The sequence below is a fragment of the Vulpes lagopus genome, chromosome 9, assembly GCF_018345385.1.
Source record: "Vulpes lagopus strain Blue_001 chromosome 9, ASM1834538v1, whole genome shotgun sequence".
Classification (NCBI taxonomy): domain Eukaryota; kingdom Metazoa; phylum Chordata; class Mammalia; order Carnivora; family Canidae; genus Vulpes; species Vulpes lagopus.
The window spans coordinates 66507856-66522972 of NC_054832.1; the positions used below are offsets into that span (position 1 = coordinate 66507856).

The window sequence follows — 15117 nt, forward strand, 5'->3', positions numbered from 1 at the left end:
AAATTAAGAAAAGAAAATATTTTTTTCTGCCTATGTGTGCAGTGACCCTACCGCTCTTTGTGAATAAGTAAAGAAGGTAAAGACTGAGAAGGAAAAAGAGAAGTAGGGTAGTTTAAAAAAAAAAAAAAAAAAGCGTTCCTGTAGACTATTCTAGTCCTCCACTCCTAGTCTCTTCAGTAGTTATCTGTTGTTAAGGGTAGGTGCTCAATCGTAGAAGATACAGATCCTGCCCCAAGGAGTTAATATATTTAGGGAGAAATGTAAGAGGTTCGGCAAATACGTCCAGTGGGATAATTTCGTCAAATACAGGATTCTTAGGAAGCAATTAAGAGAAAGTATAACCCAATCTTGGAACAACTGGGAGTTGAGAGTTCGCTCAAGAAAGTTTTCTTCAAAATAAGGGGTCATAGAACAAGCTGAATCCTGAAGGATGAGTATGAAGCAGCCAGAACAATTCTGAGAGGAAGAATACTTTATGTAGAAGGATTTAAAGAAGTACATGTAAAATTATAGGCAAGGGCCCCAAATGATTAAGAACCTGGTTCTCAGATAAGTGGAAAAACGTTGAGTAAAAGAAAAAGATCTTGCCTGAGAGTGAAAGGATTTTATTTTAGTTCTAATGTATCTGTTGATGAGACTCTGACTAGGGTAGTGAAAACCCTTGGAACCTTAGTTTTCCTGTCTCTCTATTGAGAGTTAATTGTGAGACTAGAGGCTCTAGAAGGTTGCTGTCATCTTTAACAACGATATGAAATCAAATAATAATAATAGTTAATGCTGAATATAGTTAACCAGACACTGTTGTTAACTCTTTGCATGTGGCAACTCTTAGGAAACTGAGACTGAGAGGATGTAAGTGACTTTCTCAAGGTTTCAGAGCTAGTAGGTTGGAAGTGGGATTCAAAATGCGGCAAGCAGATTCAGAGTCTGCACTCTTAACCACAGGGTAAGTTGTCTTTCAATATAGAAAATATAGGTAACTGAAAATTATCAGATTTTATTATTTTGTTCCTCTTTTTCCAGCTGTATAAATACCATCTTTGTAAAACAGGGGAACAACATAGGCAAACTCCTTCACGTATACCATATTTGGTCCAAGTTTTTCAAATATTAAAGATTTATAAAGTTTAATGGTACCAAATAAATGGATAAGTGAGTATCTTAAATACATTCTAATCATTTAGAAAAAAATGATGCTATGTGGTAATCCCAGGCCTGCTATTTCTAGAGATTCATACTAACATGCCTGGTAATTTCCATGTAAAAGATGTGGAATTGGTCAGAGTTTTTAGAAGCACTGCAACAAAGACAGAGAAAAATAAGCAACTCCCAAACTAACTTGTGATGTAAATGTTAAAAATAATCTACCCTATAGCTTTGGCGTTATGCTGTCTTCCAGGTCTGTGCTAGGGGACATCGTTAAGAGAATCTAAGATGGACAAGTGTGTCTGAGAGTTATAGACTCCACAGTTATGGTCAAATTGTATTATTTCTAAAACAGATATAACAATAAAAGAGTTAATATCTTTAACCAATTTTCCTAAATATTTTTTTTCTTTTTTTTTCCTAAATATTTCTTTAAATTAACTTTATTTTTTATTAGAGGTCTATACATAAACACACACACACACACACACACAGTGTGTATACATTATATATATAGCATGTATACATATGTAGTGTATATGCATGTATTATGTTTGTAATGTATATGTATTGTATGTGTGTATATATAATATATTGTGTATGAATATATATACCATATATTGAAATGGTTAAATATATAAACAATAACACCAAACAACAACCTTACAAATAATGAACTTTCAATTACTCACCCATGAAAATCATCCATCTTTAAAACAGTATTTTTTAGCAAATTTATAGCAATAGGAATATGTATTTCTTTTTCAGAGAAGACATTCTATGAAGACTACCTAGCAGGGTGGAAAGAACGTGAGTGTTGAATGTTGCATATTTTTTACTTTCTTAGGGGAAATTATTTAACTCTGCTGTGCCTCAATTTCTTCATCTGTTAAATGGAAGCAATAATACCTACTTGGCAAAATTGAAAGACATTTAAATGGAAACATTAGATATGACAAAGTTACAAAAATCTGGTAACATATTTTCTTACACAGAAATAGCATTTATTAAAAATTATTATATTGCCATTGACATTATCTACACCATTATTAGAATTAATTCCCCAATCATAAAGTCATCTATAAAATCTGCATTTTGATTTTTAGTATTTTATCAAATCATTAAAAAAAAACTTTTGCAAGAAATTCAGAAAAATTTGAAACCAATACAATTTATCTAATTCTGTTAGACATCCATGTAGGTGGACAGACTATTCAGCACACAGAATTAATGCTGAGTATCACTAACAGTAAAGAAAAAAAAAACTATTTAAACAAAACAGAAAAAAAGAATAAAGATGTTGATAAGAGCCATTTGAGGATTTTTAGTTCACCACTGACAGTAAATATGTTGCAGTTTCTTTGTTCTAGATGAAATAAAATAGTCCCTATTGAGTAATGGAACTTAGTTTCTGTCTTGAAGGAATAATTACAGAATAATAATGGGATCACTAAGAATTTTATGAGCGTAGAATAAGTGTCTTTACTATAATACCAAGATATGATGAAGTAAAGAAATTCAACAGACCCATCTCATCAAAGCCACTTGAAAGTGTTAATGTCTTCCAAATGTCAAAACAACACGACAATTTAGGTAAAAAAGAGTCAAATTCCTTGAGCGTGTGTTAACAAAACACATGAAATCTATGTTTAAAGAATAAAGTTTTAAATTTAAACCAGTTTCTTTGAAGTTTTAAAAAGAATTTTAAGGCATTGGTCTACTGTGTCCCTAGCGGGGCTAGCTTCACAGCCCCAGACCAGCGCTGTCACATGGGGTACTGTGCTATAAAGGGCCCTATGCTTGAAGTCTAATGCTTTGTGGTTGCTGTATTAAAGTTCTAAAGAATTTTATCTTTGAATTTATTTGTGTTTTGTAAGAGAAGTCCTATATGACAAAGGAACATGCACCACAGGCTTGAAACTACATGATCCTGCCTCATGCCTGCCTCCCTAGCATGGGTTCTCAACTGCCTAGTCTCCTATCCCTGGCATGCTGGGTGCTATTTAACCCCTACTCAATGATATTTACTGCCTTCCACACCTGGTGGGCACTTGTGTGCAGGGATTAGATGTATGGCACCTAAAAGTGTCTTAGGGCAGGACCTGGTGGCAACTGTGCCTGTCCAAGACTAGAAGCATCATGGCATACTCATACATGACTACCAAACCTCTCATCCAGACCTGAAGAAGTACCAAGCCAAGAGTGCCCTCATACAGAAACTGTTATCCCTTGGAGTGGCCTGTCCACTGTGGATTCTAGCATGAGCCTATGGGAAGGGAATATGCCCAGAAAGTGGAGTATCCTATTGCCTGAGGGATCACAATATTAAATAGCAAATAACAGAGGTGCCTGGGTGTCTCAGTGGTTGAATGTCTGCCTTTGGCTCAAGTCATGATCCTGAGGTCCTGGGATCAAGTCCCGTATCAGGCTTCCCTTGGGGAGCCTGCTTCTCCCTCTGCCTATGTCTCTGCCCTTCTGTGTGTGTGTCTCATGAATAAATAAATAAAATCTTAAAAAAAAAGAAACCAACACAGCAAATATACCAGGACAGATCAAGAAAGAGTAAAAGAAAATAAAAGGATTATATGTTAATACCTTTAATGATATTGTTCCTGCCTTTTGAATAAGAAGCTCCAGAGTTTGATTTTTCACTTGCACTCACAAATTATGTGACCAGCCCTGCCTAGTTCCTAATGTACGAGGCCCATAGTAGGTACTCAATATATTTCTTCAGTGGATGGTGAACGTGATCTTCATGGAAGAGACTGTCATTGTCAGTCTTGACAGTTTCGCTTATCAAGTACTGAGAAGTCACTTCATATAGTTCACTATCAAGATGTGTCTTCCTAGATATAAGGAGAGGAGAGTAATAGTAGCGAGTGTCTCCATTTTGGAGGATTAGAAAAAATTGTTAGGGTTCTTATTCTTGTCCTTGTATTAGCTATAGAAAAAAACCAAGACTCAAGACTGTAATATGCCTAAATCTAGCTCCTTTTACTATTGTTTCATTGCAAGAGTATTAAGGAGCCGAACTCCTGGGTTTCAAAGCACCTTCTCTTCAATAATTCAAATAATTCTCCCAATTTAAGGAGCTCAAAGGATTGTTTTCTTCAGATAATTCCAGTTTTATACTCATTCTAAGCTTGTTTTTTGTATAAGATTTCCCCTGGAGGAAAAAATGTTTGAAACTGCCAGAAGAGGCATCTTTAAAAAAAAAAAAAAAATCTGGAGACTTAATCTTCTGGGAAGATGAAGAGAACACAATTTTCTCTATTCCCTTTACTAAGTATAACTAAAAACCATAAGAATATATAACAAGTCAAAGAGGACCGTGAAAGGTGACAGTAAGACAGCAGACCAGTCAGGGAGCTTAGGACCTGAGGAACAATATGGCAGCAAGTTCTCTGGATTTTCTTTTTGCCTCAGAGGAGGAACTAAAGAATCCGGCAGCCCAGAAATGCCAATATGTACAGACACAAAAAAGTCCTAAGAAAAACTTGCTTTCTCTAGCCAAAGGAAAGGGGTAGCCAACCAATATAGAAACTTTCTAAACAGTAACTACTACTCCAACCAAACACTATAGGAAAAACAAAAAGTAACCCCAACTCCCTTCCAGGCCAGTTCAGGCTAACTCAGGAGTTCTAGACTTCCATGGTTATGAGGCTATAATGAGAAGCTCCAAACCTTTGCCAGAAGGATGCCAAAAAAGGCCAAGTAGGAAGCCAAGACTTTCACTTATCTGGTAATAGTACCCCCGTATAACCCCTCCAATGCCACTGGGGACAAAATAGGAATCCTGAACTTCCACTCTCATTTAGCATTAATGAGAAATGCCAAACCCCTCACCACTGGGGTGGTATCAGAGGAAGCCCTGTAAAATTTCACCTTCACAGTCACTAAACAATAATGAGGTCATTCCATCATGGTATCAGTGGAGCTAGAAATCCTACCAATGCCCAAAAGTAACAAGCTCTCCTCCCTTGGGTGTCAACAGAAGCCAAATGTCAGTACTGGGATGGCACCCCACCTCCCTTGCCAGAGCAGAGTCATAGAAGTTCAGCTAAAACAGAAAATCTACATAAGATCTAAAATGTCATAATATAAAAATGCCCAGATCTCAATAGAAATTTAGTTGTCAAACTAAGAACTACAAAGTTCTAAAAATGTATGCAAAAAGATAATGAATAGAGGGCAACACTGAGATGCCAGACATCTCACAGTTATCTCCTCAAAATTTTAAAGCGGCCATGATAAAAATGGTTCAGTGAGGAATCAAAAACTTGCTTGAAACAAATTTAAAAAATAGAAAACCTCAGCAGAGACACAGAAAACTTCAGCAAAGAATAGAAGATATAAAGAAAAACCAAATCAATATTTCAGAACTGAAAAATGTAATAACCAAGATAAAAAGTGCAATAGATGGACCAAAAGCAGAATGTAAGGTACAGAGGAAAGAATCAATGAAATGGAAGATTGAATAACACATATAACCCAATCTAAGCAGCAGTGAGAAAATAGACTAAAAAAAATAGAGACCAAGAAACTTGTGGATTACAACAATAGGCATACTGTTCATATCATCAGAGTTTCAAAAAGAAAGAATACAGGTGGGACAGAAAAATACTCAAAAGAATATTGGCTAAAATTATTTAACAAATTTGTGAAATTAGCAAGTGACATAAATCTACATATTTAAGAAGCTCAACAAATCCCAAACAGGATTAACCCCAAAATATTCCTGATGGGACACATCAGTTTTATACTTCTGAGAACTAAAACAGAAAAGGGAAAAAATTGAAAGCAGCTAGAGAAAAGGACACATAACAGATCTGAATAACAGCATCATTCATCAGAAACCTTGGAGACCATAAGAAAATGGCAAAATGTATTTCCAGTGCTGAAAAGAAAAGACCTGTCAAACTAGAACCATATACCCAGTGAAGATGTCCTCCAGCAATTAAAGGGAAACAAGACATTCTCAGACAAAGGAAAACCAAGAAAATTTGTTGCTGGCACATCTATTCTAAAAGTATACTTTAAGGAAGGTTTCTAAACAAAATGGAAATTATAAAAGAGAAAGAAAAAAGCAAACCTTAGGGTATCAAAAAGGAAGAAAGAACGTGACAAATAAAAATATGAGTAAACTCAATTTCTTTTCTTTCTTTTGAGTTTTAAAAATTATGTTTGATAATTAAAGCAACAGTTATAATGATGTCTGATATGGTTCTAAATGTATGTACAGGAAATATTTAAGATAATTATATTGTAAATGGAGCAGGGTAAAGGGAGGTAAAGTTTCTATATTTCACTTGAACTGGTAAAATTATGACACTGGTAAGACCTAGAGAATACTAAAAATGTATGTATAGAAATAATCTCAAAAACAGGATAGATAAATCAAAATGAAATTCTAATAAATATATAAGTAATTCACAGGAATGGAAGAAGAAAGTGAGAAGAATCAGTCTGATTCTTTAAAGACTGATTTAAAGACTTCCTGATTTAAAGACTTCCTACATAACTAGAGTGATCAAGACTGTGTGGGTTTTGTGGAGAGAAATATACCTTAATCAGTTGAACAAAGGAGAAAACACAGAAATATACCCACACAAATGTGCCCAACTGAGCACATTTGATGGAAAGGCAATTCAATGCAGGGAAGACAGCCTTTTCAACACACAACACTGGAGCAACTGGGCATCAGTAGAGAAAAATGAACTTCAACCTAATTCATACATCTTAGGTGAAAATTCTCTCAATATGAATTACAGACTTACATGTAAAATATAAAACAATAAAACTTTTAGAAAAAACTAACAGAAAATTTGGGGAATCCAGTCCTAGGCAAAGAGCCCTTAAGCTTCACATCAAAAGCTTAAAAGAAAGGAAAAAAATGGTAAAATAGATTTTGTCAACATTAAAAATATTTGCCATGCAAAATACCCTGTGAAGAGGATTAAAAAACAAGCTACAAATCACAAATCAAATCATATGATAAACTAGAATCTAGAATATATAAAGAACTCTCAATTTCTACGATAAGAAAAAAAATCAAATGATCCAATTAGAATGCAGACAAAAAAGATAATTTGCTGTAGAAGACATATGGATGGGGATAAGTAGATGACAAGGTGTTCACATTATTAGCCATTAGGAAGTTGCAAATTAAAACTGCAAATAGATACCACTACACATCAATCAGAATGGCTAACATAAAATAAAAAATAGTGGCAGCAGTGGATCTGGCAAGGATGCAGAGAAAATAGATTACCCATATTTTACTGGTAGGAATTTAAAATGGTACAGTTATTCCAGAAAACAGTTTGGCAAGCTCTTTAAAAACTAAACATGCAGCTAATATACAACACAGAAATTATTCTCCTGGAGAATATTTGAAGAGAGAAATGAAGACTGATAAACACAAAAACCCATATGCAAATGTTATAGGGGCTTTATTATAATAGCCTCAAACTAGAAACAACCCACATGTCCTTCAACAGGTAAATGGCTAAAGCTCAGTCCATCTACACCATGGGATGCTACTAAGATATAAAAGGGAATGATGTATTGATACATGCATCAACCTGGATGAATCTTTACAGAGTTATCCCAAGTGAAAAAAAAAATCCAATATCAAATAGTTAGATAGTATATGATTTGAATTATATAACATTCTTTTTTAAAAAAGATTTATATATTTATTTATTTGAGAGGGAGAGAGCATGAGTGCGTGAGTGCTGGAGGGGCAGAGGGAAAAGGAGAGAATCTCAAGCAGGCTCCCCTCTGAGCTGGAGCCTCATGTGGGGCTCAAAGCCTGGCTCCATCCCACAACCCAGAGATCATGACCTGAGCCAAAATCGATAGTTGGATGCTTAACCCACTGAGCCATCCAGATGTTCATGAATTATATAATATTCTTAAAAGACAAAATGCTAGAAATGAAAAATATTGTTGACCAAAGTTAAGGAAAGGATAAGGGTTGGAGGGAAGAGAAAGTGGCTGTAAAAGTACAATGTACACAATCCTTGTGATGGAAATGTTCTGGATTGTGTCCATGTAAATATTCTGGTTGTGATACTGGGTCATAGTATTGCAAAATGTTATCATGAGAAGCAACAGGTTCATGATTACGCGGGTGCTCTTGGCATTGTTTCTTACAGCTGCATGTAAATCCTCAATTACCTCTACATAAAATGTTTAAACAACTAAAAATATTAAATCTTAGAGTTACCAACATCAAAGAAGAAATCATAATTACTGCATTAAATAGATTATACTTTTTGGTCGCCAGGGTGGCTCAGTCAATTAGACATCCGACTCTCGGTTTCAACCAGGGTCATGATTTCGGAGTCCTCGGATGAAGCCTTGCATCTGGCTCTGCACTCAGTACAGAGTCTGTTTGTCTCTCTCCCTCTCTCTGGGCTCCTCTCCCCGGCCCATGTGCTCTCTATCTTTGTTTCTCCTTCTCAAATAAATAAACAAATAAATAATCTTAAAAAAAATAGAGTATACTTTTGAACAATTAGGTTCATTAATATCTTAAGAATTTTAAAAAGTAAAACCTTACTACCTATGCCTTTTATAGACCTTTCTGTCTTCAAGTGCTGTGAATAGACTGAAATGAACTCTGGAGTAACAGAATTCAAAACAGCCTCGACAAAATTACAAATGATCATTTAGTATTTCCTAACAAAGCAAAGAGACTAGAGAACTTTGGTTCTGTCAAAATCATTGCAAAATTGCCACAAATTAAAATACAGTGAAAATTTGAGTGATAAGCAAACCTAGAAGAAGAATTTAAAAAGCACTACAGTCATGTAAGTGTTAATGTACATTTCTAAAAACCCCAGTTCACATGTTTATGTACTTCCCAAAGACCTTCGTGTTCTAGTATTTTAATATATGCCTTGGGTGTTTATTAATAGGCACTTTGGAAAATCATTCAGGCCACTGGCTTTCTTCCTTTTAGTGCTGGGAAATAGTAATTTACTAAATAGCAACTCATTAATGTGAAAGAGTTAATGGAAAAACTGTGTTATGCATTTTGATAATCTACTTCAATAAATATAACCACATAATGATGATTATTTAGAAATATAAGTAGCAACAGTAAATCTAAATAAAGACATTATTTATAAAGTTGGGACTAGTAATATTTTCCCACGTATTGGTAGGATAAAAGTTATTATTATTATTTTTTGGTCTCTTTATTCTAGATTGTTGGTAATTTGGAATTAAGAAGAAAAATAAATTATGTCTGGGGAAGTCCAGAGAAAAGAATCTGGATTCAGGGTGATTACTGCATGTTCTTTATCCTTGAAATTGTTCTGGGTATTATCAAGTAATATATATTTCCTCCCCTTTTACTTCACAGGGTGAAGCATTCCAGTCATCACTGTGTTGGTGAGTCTCCTCTGCTTTTTCTGTGTCACTGTTTCCCACTGAAAAGGATCTGAAATGATGCAGGGATGGGGGATACATACTGTAAGATCAGTCTTTTCTTTTCCTTTCCTTCTCTGTAGCCAATATGAATGAAGACCCAGAGGAAAAGGAGGCAGAGGAGCTGCCAAAAACAGGCAATGGAAGAAAGTGAGATGGGAAGAAGTGTCACCAGACGCATTCTGGGATGAAAATGAAAAGATGTTGAAGATTTGTCATTTTCATTGTTACCATTGTATGTTATATTTTGAATACAAGAGCTTTTGTGGAGGAAGTGTGTGTGCTTTTAAATAATGGTTTAGAGAAAATTCATCTTTAATTTAATGTACCTGTTCCTCATAGGATTTTTAAATCTGTTTATTCCTGAGCACTAAAGAGATTCATAAGCAAAAACAAAACTAAGCAAACAAAAAAAGCTCTCTATAAGTGAAAGGGTGGAATTCTAATTATTTATCAAATTTGTTCAGTTATTATCATCATGGGATAGCTACATATTTGCATTCATTTTTTTCCTAAATACATACTGTTTAATTGAATATTCACTAATCTGCATAATTCACTTTTTTAAAAGCTTTCTATACTTCTTGTTTGCACTTTTGAGGTCCAGAATTTTATTTTATTTTATTTTATTTTATTTTATTTTATTTTATTTTATTTTACTTTATTTTATTTATTTATTTATTTATTTATTTATTTATTTTTGATGAAAGAAGGAGCAAGGGGAGGGGCAGAGGGACAGAGAGAAAATCTCAAGTAGACTTCACACTGAGTGAAGAGCCAGCCTTAGGGCTTGATCTCACAACCCTGAGATCATGAACAGAGCCAAAACCAAGTGTCAGACACTTAACCAACTAGGCCACTCAAGCACCCTGAGGCCTGGAATTTTAGAAAACGCTTCTGACAAGAGTATATTTCAACCTGGTAGGAATTACCCTTGCTTGATAACCTTGACTGGTCAATAACCATGGATGAGCCATGGATTGATTTGTTTTTAATAATGAAGTCTTAGCCCCTATGATAGTCATTTCTACCTAATGTGGAGTTTGGAACAGCATCCCATTTTCTTCTGATGCTCTGTGAACTGCCCTCCTCTACTTGCTAAAAAGTATGCCAGTCCCAGCCTAGTGGTAACTAACTTGTAGCATTATTCAGTGTGAGACTAGCCCATAAAAGGATACTGTATTTGGATATTTTGATGATGCTCACAGAGACTGGATCTCCAAAGCCTGTGCTCCACTTGCCCCTAGGATAAGGAAACTGGTGGAGCTACTCTGCAAGGAAGAGGAAATAATGTATTTACTCCCCCCGCCCCCCGAGTCGTTGAGGAGGCAGAAAGTCTGGTGGGGAATTACAGCACTGTGTAATCTGCTCTTTGCCTCTCTTTTAAAGAGGGCCTAGGACATAGCCCATGCCAGATACATACAGCATCTGCTCTTCTTTCTTTGGCACCCTATTCTCAGTGTCAGGAGGCTGGACCTCATGGACCACATCAGCTAGCTCCACACAGGCTAATAGCTGGATTTAGCAAATGAGGAATCTTGGCAAGAGAAGGAGAGGGAAAATGAAGTCATGGCACATTTCCTCCTGGCTCCCTCTACTTAAGAGCTTGCCTCAGACTGATGGTATCTCTTGATGGAAGGTCACTTCTCTCCAATACTCCTTTTGTACATAACTATTCTGTTTCAGCAATTCCTCCCATGCACCATCCCTCAGGACTAGAAGTAGTAACAGCCCACTCCTTTAGCCCCAGAGTCTTCTTTCATGTTTTCCCCACTCTCTACACACATTTTTGTGAATAATCCTTTTGAAAATAGGTCCTCCTTGAGTTATGATAATTTGTATGTGTTATCTGTTTCCTGTTGGAATCCTAGTTGACAAATATAGTCAATAATGAATAGTTTATTAAATATTTACTATTCCAAGAGATTTATGGGCATTGAATCATTAAATCCACTTATGAGGACAAATCAGGAGGTACTATGATTATCCCCATTTTACAGCTGAGGAGAGATTAAACCATACGCGCAAGGCACACAGCAAGAAAGCGGTGGGATGTGATTTGCACCAGAGTGTTCTGTCTCCAGAGCTTGGGCCCTGCGCAAATACCCATTCAATGAATGAATGCAGCTAGAAATGCATGAGGGGTGCAGTTTTACTGTTCCTTCAGAAGTACTGGGTATGATAATTTACATTTTTAGCTAATTTAATCTATAAAGAGTTACTTCATTTTAATTTGCATTTTGTTGATTAATGATGAATATTTATTTCCGTATGTTATCCCTAGCCACTTGTCCTCAAAAGAGATTGTCTTTTTGTGGTCTTTGACTATTTCTCTATTAAAATCATTGAGTTTTCCTATTTTATGGGTTCTTTATATAATCAAATTTCCCAGTTTTTTACATTTTTATTTTTATTATATTTTTTACACAAAATTACATTTTTTGTAACTTCATTCACTTAGAAAAGGTGATTTTATTATTTAAGAGAGACATGGCCACTGAAATATGTTTATTAAACACATAGAAGGAAAGGAAATAAAATAAAACTCCTTTAGAATCATGCTAGTCAGAGATATTTGTTGTTTCCAATTTGAGCTATTTTCATGTAGGTTTTATTTAATGTTTGTAAATGATGTTTTACAATATATCGTGTTTTGAAACTTTTAAATTTAAAACACTGTGAATATCTTTGCATGTTTTCACATTTTTGTGTATGGTATCTGATTTTATTTCCATATATAACATTTGTAATTAAAATAAAATGCATGCTTACTGTAAAATATTCAACTAATAAAAAATTTCCCTCTGTCATCACTGCCCATACGCTGCATGGGGAGACACTCATAGCAATTTGTTGTATAGCCTCAGGATTTCTTTTTACATACATACAAACACATACATAGATGTGTTATCACATGGGCACATGGTTGGTTTAATTAATCTTCTATTTTTGAATATTTATGTTGTTTCCAGATTTTTACCATTATATTGAAATCCAAGACTCTCAATAGCTGACATACTCAAAGATACATAGACACTGTCTTTGAGATAAACACTGACCAACAGCTCAAACAAACTGTACATTTTTGTAGACTGTATTTTCTTCCAGGACTCCTCAAAAGAAAATGGTAAAATAATGAACCACAATGAACCACATCTTATAACATATTAATAATAAACATAATTTGCTTCAAAGGGGAGATTTCTTTTTGAAATAGTTATATTGCATTATAAAAAATAACACATATTTATTGTAGAAAACTTGAAAACTAAACATAAAAAATCTGAATAAAAATTCCCCAAAATCTCAGTACCCCAAAATAGTCATATTTTAATGTAAATTCATTTATAGTGCTTTCTCTTTGTGATATGATCACACTTTACATATTATCAAATATTCAAGAGCAGGAACAAAGGATTGGAGTGAACAGTTTCTGATAGGGTACCACATGCGCAAGGAAACTGATTTCCCTGCATCCTACTTTATGGCATTTAAAAAGCTCTGACGGCCTCCATATCTCCATTTGATACCAGTGTTTCCTATTGATTATGATCACCAATACCCTCCCAGTAAAATCCAGAATGGTTTCCATGATTTGATGCCAAGAGCCTTAAATGATACACTGTGTAAGGAGGATTTCCATATTATTTTTCCAAATTACTTTTTAGCTTTCACAACACCATCTGTTGAATAATTCTTATCTTTGTCCTTTCTCACTCAAAACATTCTGTTAAATAACTGAGTCTCTTTCTAGGCCGTATTCTTCTTTTAATCTATCTGCATAATTTTCAACTATATGATTTTGTTGTTTGCACCTTCATTCATTCAACAAATATTTATTGAGCAGTTATGTTGTTTGTGTTAGCATAACAGTGATCAAAACTAACAAAGAGGGGCAAAGACAAAGAGTATAGTGGGCTATGCTATTTTATGGTGAGTGATAGAGAAGATTTCCTGGATAAAGTGACAATTGAGCAGGAAACCAAATAAGGAGGTTAAGAGCTATGTGACTATTTAAAGAACAAGAATTCCAGTTGGGAGTTGAAAGGGAAACATGAGAGTGGAAATCTTGAGCTCAGGCAGGACTGGCATATTTCAGGAAGTGCAAAAAAGTCAATATGGTTGGAATGAAGTGATTGGGAGTAAGAAGTATGAAAAGAGATCAGGGAGGGGCTGGGGTCTGGTGACTCTGAGCATGTGGGCCCCTAGAAGACCTTTCCCTTTTATTCTAAGGGAGGTGAGAAGACATGAGAATCTGAGCCAGGGAGTGTAATTCATGACATTGCTGGCTCTTGTTTTGAAAATAGAACATGGTGGGCAATAGACAGGGCAAGAATGAAAGCCTGGCCACTAATTAGGAGGCCATTGCAATAATTTAGGTGAAAGCTTTATGATGTATCAGAAATGGAGTAATAACATTTGGAAGGGCTGGGGAAGATTAGTTGTGAGCCTCCAGAAAACTAGAGTCACAATCTAATAATCTTTATATTCTGAGTATCAGCTAGCCTAGGCATCCCACACATCCCACACATCCCACAAATATTTCTTGAATGAACTCCCTTATGGGACATCCAAGGCCACAGCCTGCTGGACTTCCAGGCCAGAGGTTTTGCCTTTCTGCTAATGTCTCTCTACTTTTGGTCTCTTCCTCTCAGAGAAATGGTTCCACAGAGTCACATTGTTTTCTGCTCTTCAGAGCTTTTCTTAAACACTCTGTCTTCTTCTGGCATGTCTTTTCCATAGACAACTTTTACCCTTTTAAAACTTGGTGAATGGATGCCTGGGTGGCTCAGCGATTGAGCGTCTGCCTTTGTCTCAGGGCGTGAAATCGGGGTCCAGGATCGAGTCCCGCAATCAGGCTTCTTGCAGAGAGCCTCCTTCTCCCTCTGCCTATGTCTCTGCTTCTCTCTGTGTGTCTCTCATGAATAAATAAATAAAGATCTTTAAAATAACTTGGTGAATATTGTACCATTCATTCATTTCTCAAACAGATATTTACTGAGCACCTCATATCCATTGGGCACTCTCTTAGGCTCTTATACTAAATGTACCAGGAAGTAAAATAGACAAAATGCCTGCCTACAGGGAGATTCTATTCCAGCAGAGGAAGAGAGAAAGTAAAAAATAAACACAAAATGAAAGTAAATGGTGGGGTACACTGGAAGGCGGGACATGCATGCTATCAGCAGATGCCAGGAATGCACTTGAGATCAGGGCTCAGGGTTGGGGGCAGAGGCAGGTACAGGACTAATTTGGAGGGCAATTCAGATTCACAGTGAGCAGCTACATGGGCTCTGTCTAACATTGCACCAATGATTCTTGCTTAATCCTCAAAATAGAGCTTCTGAGTTTCCTATTATTTCTTTCAGTTCATTTTTTTCATAGGTATCCCTGATATTCACTTTCTAACAGAATGTTAAAATACATTTACTAATTTTAAGAATCATAACAACATACATATATGGAACATTTTATAGTTTCTGTTGATTTTTAATGCAATGATTTTTTTTGGCTTTGAGCCATGATGCCAGA

At 35.5% G+C, this 15117-nt stretch overlaps 1 long non-coding RNA gene across 1 annotated transcript; it reads left to right on the forward strand.

The window, feature by feature from the left end:
- Nucleotides 1-8841: 8841 nt before the first annotated feature.
- LOC121498459 lies at nt 8842-9935 on the forward strand. Its single transcript, XR_005989789.1, has 3 exons — nt 8842-8963; nt 9521-9549; nt 9669-9935. It is a non-coding gene; the product is annotated as an uncharacterized LOC121498459 (long non-coding RNA).
- Nucleotides 9936-15117: the final 5182 nt, after the last annotated feature.